The 8,256-nt window shown below is 37.2% G+C and overlaps 1 long non-coding RNA gene across 2 annotated transcripts; it reads right to left on the reverse strand.

Annotated features, from left to right (window-relative positions):
- Positions 1-5,532: 5,532 nt before the first annotated feature.
- On the reverse strand, positions 5,533-7,875 carry LOC127085220 (uncharacterized). Of its 2 annotated transcripts, XR_007789026.1 has the most exons (4): positions 6,907-7,875; positions 6,669-6,781; positions 6,351-6,452; positions 5,533-6,274 (listed from the first exon to the last, which is right to left on the reverse strand). It is a non-coding gene; the product is annotated as an uncharacterized LOC127085220 (long non-coding RNA). The 2 variants fall into 2 exon arrangements; XR_007789025.1 differs by lacking the exon at positions 6,351-6,452 and having other exon boundaries at positions 6,907-7,873.
- Positions 7,876-8,256: the final 381 nt, after the last annotated feature.

The following is an 8,256-nucleotide window of genomic DNA, read 5'->3' on the forward strand; positions in this document are numbered from 1 at the left end:
TTGGATCCTAAGGATTTCTGATTCAGATAGCTTCTAACTGGTAGTAGCATCAGAGTCAGATACAGATTCCAGATGTTTACTTCAGAGTCTTATTTTGTTATTTCAGAGGCACATTTCATTCTGGACAATTTTGAATGTTTAAAATTTTCAAGATAAAAGAGAGTCTATCTTCAGTGAGGGGTTTGGTAAAAATGTCAGCCCATTGATGGTCTGTATCAATAAATTTTAAAGTAATTACCCCTTTTTGAACATAGTCTCTAATGAAATGATGTTTTATTTCTATGTGCTTAGCTCTGGAATGCAAAATAGGATTCTTACTTAAATAGAAGGCAGTAGTATTATCACAGAAAATAGGAACGTTACTCTCAAAGATCAGAAGGTCTTCAAGTTGATTCTTCATCCAGAGCATCTGACTAGTGCATAGTGACGCTGATATATATTCTGCTTCTGTATTGGACAGAGCTATGGTTGATTTCCTTTTACGTTCCCAGATGTACTTTTACGTTCCATTATGTCCCCTGCGTAATCTGCATCACAATAACTAGAGAGTATATAGTTTGATGTTTTCTCATACATCAGGCTCAGGTTAGGGGTTCCTTTCAGATACCTGAGGATTATTTTAACAGCTGTTAAATGAGATTCTCTAGGATCTGATTGGAATCTGGCACAGAGGCATACACTAAACAGAATATCATGACGTGTAGCAGTCAGATAGAGAAGAGAGCCTATCATACCACGATAGAGCTTCTGATAAACTTGTTGGCTAATTTCTTCTTTTTCCAGAATGCAGGTTGGATGCATATGTGTCTTAGTAGGTTTGCATTCAACCATTTTGAACTTCTTAAGAATGTCTTTTATGTATTTACTTTGATAAACGTAGGTAGCTTCTGAAGCTTGATTGATTTGAATCCCTAGAAAGAACGTTAGTTCTTACATTAAGCTCATTTCAAATTCTGCCTGTATTAGCTCAGAGAATTCTTGACATACATAAGGGTTAGCTGAACCAAAAATAATGTCATCAACATATATCTGGCATATCATGAGATCATTTCTAATGTTTTTACAGAAGAGTGTAGAGTCAACCTTTCCTCTAATAAAGTCATGTTCCAGAAGAAAGTTGCTTAGTCTTTCATACTAAGCTCTAGGTGCTTGTTTTAAACCGTACAGTGATTTCTTAAGTTTAAAAACGTGTTCTGGACATTTAGAGTTTTCAAAACCTGGAGGTTGATTGACATAGACTTCTTTTGATATATAACCATTAAGAAATGCACTCTTGACATCCATTTGATATAGTTTGATTGAATGATTTACAGCAAATGAAACAAGTAAGCGAATAGATTCTAACCTGGCGACTGGGGCAAAGGTTTCGTTGTAGTCAATGCCTTCTTGTTGAATGTACCCCTGCGCCACCAATCGTGCTTTATTTATGACAACTTCTCCTTTTTCGTTCAGTTTGTTTCTGAACACCCATCTGGTTCCAATAATGTGAGTTCCTTTAGGCTTTGGAACAAGATCCCAAACATCATTCTTTGAGAATTGATCTAGCTCTTCTTTCATAGCCAGAACCCAGTCATTGTTTGAAGTGCCTCATCACAGGAAGTAGGTTCAATTAGAGATACTAATCCTAGAGGAGTTTCTTCAGGTACTTTGAATGTTGACCTAGTTCTGACAGGTTCATCCTTGTTTCCCATAATCAAATCTTAAGAGATGTTGGGGTAACTCCTTGATTTCTTCTGGATGGTTGAGGCTTCAGATTCATCTGGCTTTTGTTGTTCAGATACTTCTGGTGTTTTAGTCTTTTCGTCATAACCAATAGTTCCGGAGCCTCTGATTGTTCCTTTATGATTTCCCCCAAAACCTACGAAGCCAGCATCTTTAAGTTCCAGGCTTTGGAACATATGCTTTCTTCCCGTCATGTGTCCCAAGCATCCAGAGTCCAGGTACCATGATTGGTGTCTTAACTCTGCTGCATAAGATATCTGCAACATACACAATCTTATCCTTTGGTACCCAAAATCTTTTGGGTCCTTTTTCATTAGTTTTCCTAGAGTTTCTTAGAACTTTGGGTTTTCTAGCATTATTAAAATGTTGTGCTTGTGTATGTGTGTAATGATAAGAAAAGGGAGATTTTGGTTTGTCATTTGTAGAAGACTTATTTTCACTTGGGACATACCCTATTCCTCTTTTATTATTCTGACTGACTCCATAAATCATGGATGCCATTCTACTTCTCTCTATCCCATTTTTCATAAACTTTTGAAAATATTTTTCATATTCATATATTACTGTGTTCAAAGTTTGTGGGGCTTGAGATAATGCTTTTTCAAGTTTTGAACATTGTTTGTTTGTGGAGTCTCTTTCTAGTATAAAGATTCGGTTTTCATCTTTTAGTTCTGAAACTGTCATCTCAAGCTTATCACATTCTTAGATGGTTCCTTCAAGAACCTCTTTTAAAGCTTTAAATTTTTGTTTCAGTTTCTGATATGAGTTTAGATTTTCAGAAAGACGTGATTCAAGGTCAGAGCGAGAAAGATCAGAAAATACCTCTTCAGAGTCAGATTCTCCATCTGATGTATTTCTGGAGGTGGTAGCCATGAGTGCAACATTTTCCTGTTCTTCAGAGTCTGATTCAGAGGAATCAGATCCATTGTCGTCCCAGGTGGCCATCAGTCCCTTTATGGTTCTGAATGAGTTTTTCTTGAAAACTTGTCTTCTGGAGCTTTCTTTCTTCAACTTGGGATATTCGTTTTTGTAATGACTTGTTTCCTTGCATTCATAGCATGTTATATCTTTGTTTGACTTACCTCTGGAAGTTGATTCTGAGCGATCTCCCTTGGGTCTTGGTATTCTGAAGTTATTATTCCTTTTTCTCTAGAGTTGTTTTACTCTTCTGGTTAAAAGGGATAATTCTTCTTCGTCGTCAGAGTCTTCCTTCCTAGAGTCGTCATTGTCTTCCTCTTCAGCTTGAAAGACTTTGCTTCTTTCTGGTTTGCGTCTTTCAGATCTGGACTTTAGTGCTACATACTTGATCTTCTTTTGAGGCTCGTCTTCCTCCAGTTCTATCTTGTGGCTTCTGAGTGAACTTACGAGTTCCTCAAGGCTGATGTTGTTCAGATCTTTTGATAACTTTAGATTTGTGACCATGGGTCTCCATTTCTTTGGTAAGCTTCTAAAAATCGTTTCGACATGATCTGTAGTTGTGTAGCCTTTGTCCAGCACTTTGAGTCCTGCAATTAAAGTTTGAAATCTAGAAAACATTACCTCTACAACTTCATCGTTCTCCATTTTGAAGGCTTCATATTTCTGAATTAGAGCCAGAGCCTTTGTCTTTGACTTGAGAATTTCCTTCGTGAGTCATCCTCAGGGAGTCAAGTATTTCTTTAGCTGTTTCATTGTAGGAAATGAAATTTAGTAGTATCGTTCTGGCTTTGTGATGGTTTTTGAATTGTGACACCAAATTTTATACTGGTTCGCTTGAAATTCAAAGCTACTCCAGTCCACCCGGCCAAGGTGATTTCTCCTTCAAAAAGGACTTAATTCACTAATCTGAAAGATTACACAAACAACCGTCTAAGAGAATAATCTCTTAGCCCTCTCAAGTATTCAGACTGCACAGAGTCACTTGAGGAACTATCTTAACAAAAATATATGATTTGTAACGCAACGTGCTTCTAACAAAAAGCAAATATTACAGAGTTACAAGAGCAACAATTTTTCACGTAAGAGCAGCAGCTCGTGAAAACGTAAGAGAGGATGAATGAGAGTTGTTGTATTCTTGTGTGTCTCAGGTATTTTCTCTTGTGAAGTATTAAGTCCTTTATATAGGCGTTGAGAAGAACCGTTGGAGTGCTGACAGGATCTTGGCCATTGATGACTGTTTATTGTCATTACTCTCCTTGTTTCTTTCTAAAACAGTTTTGTGCGCATCATAATTTCCTTCTAGAAATAATTTCTTTCCAAAATCAAATTTCTTCATGGTTACACGTTCTGAAACTGGTGAATCTGTATCAGAGTCTTGTTAGTCAGAGTTTAACTTCAGAGGTTGCTTTTATCTGACCACATCAGAGTTTCTCTATGCTCTTGACTTCTTCAGATTCAGAGTCTGGATTCAGTCTTCTTTACCAGAGTTTCTGACTTCTTTCTGTTTTGCTGGTACCTGCGTTGATCAGAGTCAGAACCTTCCGGACGCGTTTCCTATGAGCAACATCTGATTGTTGGATTCTGTATCTGATGTTTTTATTTATCTGATTGTTTGATCAAAGTCCTGCACACTTAAGGAAAATTTCGTTAGAGTACCATTTTTGTTTCATCCTTTATTATCATCAAAATCTTAGAGATACATTGTAGAACCAACTTTGTTCTTACAAGAAATAATTTGCCTAAAAAATAAAAGAACAACTCGCTAAGTTGAAAACCCGAAAGGGCGGCTTAGGAAAAAATGAGTGTCTCGGTGGATTGAAAACCCGAAAGGGTGATCCAGGCAAAAGTTAGAGACATAAAACATAAAATTTATCCTGGTAGATTGAGTACCTCACCTTGGGGAAATCTAGGCAAAAACTAGGGATTTTGGCAAGTAACTGTTGTCATACCCAAAAATTCACCATACCTTTCATAAGTTCGTCTAGGTCACTAACCCTAAGCATTTGCATATCCTGATAGGCATTCATCTCATCTACATATTCATTGTATCATAACAAATTCCACTTGCATTCGAAAAGCATAAAATCATGGGTTCAAGGGTATTCACCAGGGGGCATAGTGGAAACCCTAATTCAGGGAGGTAGCATCTGATTCGTTTGGTTCATCATAAATGATTCGGTTATTTGTTTAAGATTCATAGATCTGATTCCTTGGTTGAGATTCATTCAAGGTGTTACAATTGCTTGATTAAGTATCAGTGAGTTAACTTTGATTGATTGGATTTTAAGTCTTGGATTGACATGTTTTATTTGGTTTACGAACATTGGGCTTTTCAGTCATATCCACATTCATTCCACAAGAAAACAAACAATTTTTACCTAAGTTGACTTTTGGTCAACTGTTGACTTTTTGGTCAACCAGTTGACCAAAGTCAACCATCTAACCAAAATCCCCTTTTAACCATCTTCATAATTTTTAAACTCACTTTGTATATATATCCAATTCAATCGAATCTCAATACCCATTCATATCCAATTCCATCTTTATTTTTTAGTGGGCCAAACTCGTTTTTAAACCCATATCAACAATTACCCACGTTAACCAACTAATCCAAGTATCCATTTCAAATCCACTTAATATCAATTAAATCCATCATCCAAATCATCATCCATTATCTAAATTCTATCCCAAATCCACATATCCATTATTAAAATCATGATCCATTTAGTAGATTCTTCCTTTTTTTTTCTAGCAACTAAGTGAGGTGCTAAACATGACTATAGTTATTCATACATTTCATAAGGGAGGGATGAAGTTTGGCTTGAACTTGGAATCACAACTTTTTCTTGGAATTTCCGTTGAGCTTTTGGTTACAAGCATGAATCATAATCATTCATAACAATTGATATTGCATTAAATCATGATCATATAAACCTTTCCATATGCATTGCACTGCATTACATGAAATTTGGCATTGTGTGAATCACTTTACATAAGCTAAATACTATTACAACTTATTACATCCTAATGAATAATACATATTCCAATTGGTTGGAATTAAAAGGAAATTGAAGAACAGTGGCGCTTCTATAATGGTTTAGATCCAGTATTGGAACGTAAAATACGAGCATGCTTGCTCAGGCGTAATGTGAGTTGTTATGGTAGATACATGTCTCGCATGTCGGTAATTCCACCGGGTATGGAGTTCCATCATATTGCTCCACTAGATGGTGATATAGAAACTGAACCAGAAGGGATTTTGGATCACCCTGCCCCCAAGATCCACCAATTTGGTCTGAGATAAAACCTGTTTTCTAACCCTGTAACCTCACTTCCTAAGCCAGCAACCTCACTAATTTTTAAATTCTCTAAAACCTCTCCACAAAAGGCTGGCACCCGAAAACCTTCAACCGTTTTTTTTAGCAGAATTACAACTCTCCAAGAATTCCAACAGAACTTCCACTTCCCTTTTCACAGAACCACCTTCCAAAAACCAACCCGGAACCGGATTGAGGCTTATTCACAGAACCATTCAAGAATTCTCACAATAAACCCGGAACAACCCTCACGCAGAAGAAAACGGCTCCAATCTCTGATCTCCCGGCTAACCATCCTGCGACCGCTTCAAGGGAACCTATAACAGAATCACAAAAACAGATTAACAACAACGTCACGACATCGAAATAGAATTTCAAGAACTCATACACAACCTGCTAATAATTCCTGAACCTACACCAAAACAACCGTCAGAACCGGTAATAAACTCTTCTTGCAACCCAAGAGTAAGAATTCCCAAAAAAAACGCCCTCCAACTGTCATAATTGAAACAGAACTGGACTTCAGAAAACAATTCCAACCCAAAACCTATAACTACTCGTTAACCCCCATACAATCCGAGAACAACCCAAAACCGTTTAACAGATTTCCAAACCAACTCTAACTGCTTCATATCAGCACAACAGCAGTAACCAAAAATATGCCTTCAATCATAACAGAAATAAACAAAAAAAAGGAAACGGAAACCGAACCTCCGACTAACTCTAACAAAAAATCCGCACTCTAACTCAGGAATTCCAACTGACATTGAAAGAAAAAGGGCCTCCAATCGCTTTCCACATAATAAAACCAATCCTTGAATACCCTGCAAAAACCAGAACTGAATAAGCCAACGGAAGAAACCAACAAGTCATAACAAAATGGAACTCAATAAAAGCCCTTAAAGCCTCAACAGAACTGGAGCTGGAAGGCAACAAAAATCCAACTAACCTGCTAACTGCCTCAACCGATTAACCGAAAATTCCAACTGTCGACAACTCATAACAGGTTTTCACCATCCAAATTTCATCCTTCAATCATCCTCTTAAACCCCCTAACTGAATTTTCCTCACTATAACAATAGGAACCATAACTTCCATCATCTTTTTTTTTAACAAAAAAAACCTCAGCCTCCATAACGGCTTCTTCTTCACCCTCCATTCTTCCAATTCTCTCAACGAAAACCCATTGAACAACCCTTCAACAGAACTCAATACACAACCCTTCAAGGAAATCTCCCTCCTCCAACCATTCGCCTCACCCTTCACTTAACCACACATAACCAAAATCCTGAAACCTGTAATCACCCTTCAAACTCCCTCGTAGAATCTTCAACAATCCTCTAACTACATAGCAAAAACAGAACGTGCAACCTTGTTCGAACCCTGCTAACCATCTTACACAAAAATTCTCCTCCTCGTTCTCAACCACAGTTCACAACCAAGAAGCGAATCACCTGCAAATCGATTTCTAAAAAGATCTCAACAAAAGATGATTCTAACAAAGCAGAAACAAAATGAATTAGGGGAAGACGAATTTGTCAAGAGAAGCTCATGAGATAAAATTGGGAGTTGAGAAACAAAATAGAAGAACGACATTCAATAATCTTCATCATGATTCGCAACATACACGATTCGGAAACCCAACGGAAGCAACGAACGCATAATCGAAGAAGAGGATTGAAGCCGATAGGTGTTGCTTCCTTCTTCTTTCTCCATTGCACGCTCGATTTCGATCCCATTTCATTTAAGCGTCGAGATATCTTGCGAATTTGTCGTCGTTCTTGGTTTTTCCACGGTGAGATAAATCGTTCTTGCTGATTTTCGTTGATGATTGCGCGAGATCTTGAAGCTGTTTCTTGGAGAAGGACGCGTGAGGCGATGGATGTTCTTGATACGTTGCCGATGATAGGAGTTTGGACGCGTCGGTTTTGGTTGTTCATCAAAGATCCGGGTCAGGCCAATTGGAATTTGGGCCTGGGCCCAAGCAAATTGCTTTATCCCCCTCCAATTATCACACACCAGGCATATAACCCATGATCATTCATTAATCCCTCACTAATCCTTGGATTAATATTTAGTTAATTTATTTTTAATTCTAGTTCTTTATTTGATTAATGTTGATGCTGTTTTGTTAATCTTGATAAAAATATTAGATAAGATTCTTGATTTTAGATATTAGGAATTAGCAATTTTGATTAATTAGTTAATCCATAGTTAGAATTGATTACTTAATTAGGTAATGAGGTTCTAGTCAATTTTGTTAATTAGACTTAAGTCCTGATTTTTTCAGAATTGATTC

The sequence above is a fragment of the Lathyrus oleraceus genome, chromosome 5 (genome assembly GCF_024323335.1).
Source record: "Lathyrus oleraceus cultivar Zhongwan6 chromosome 5, CAAS_Psat_ZW6_1.0, whole genome shotgun sequence".
Classification (NCBI taxonomy): domain Eukaryota; kingdom Viridiplantae; phylum Streptophyta; class Magnoliopsida; order Fabales; family Fabaceae; genus Lathyrus; species Lathyrus oleraceus.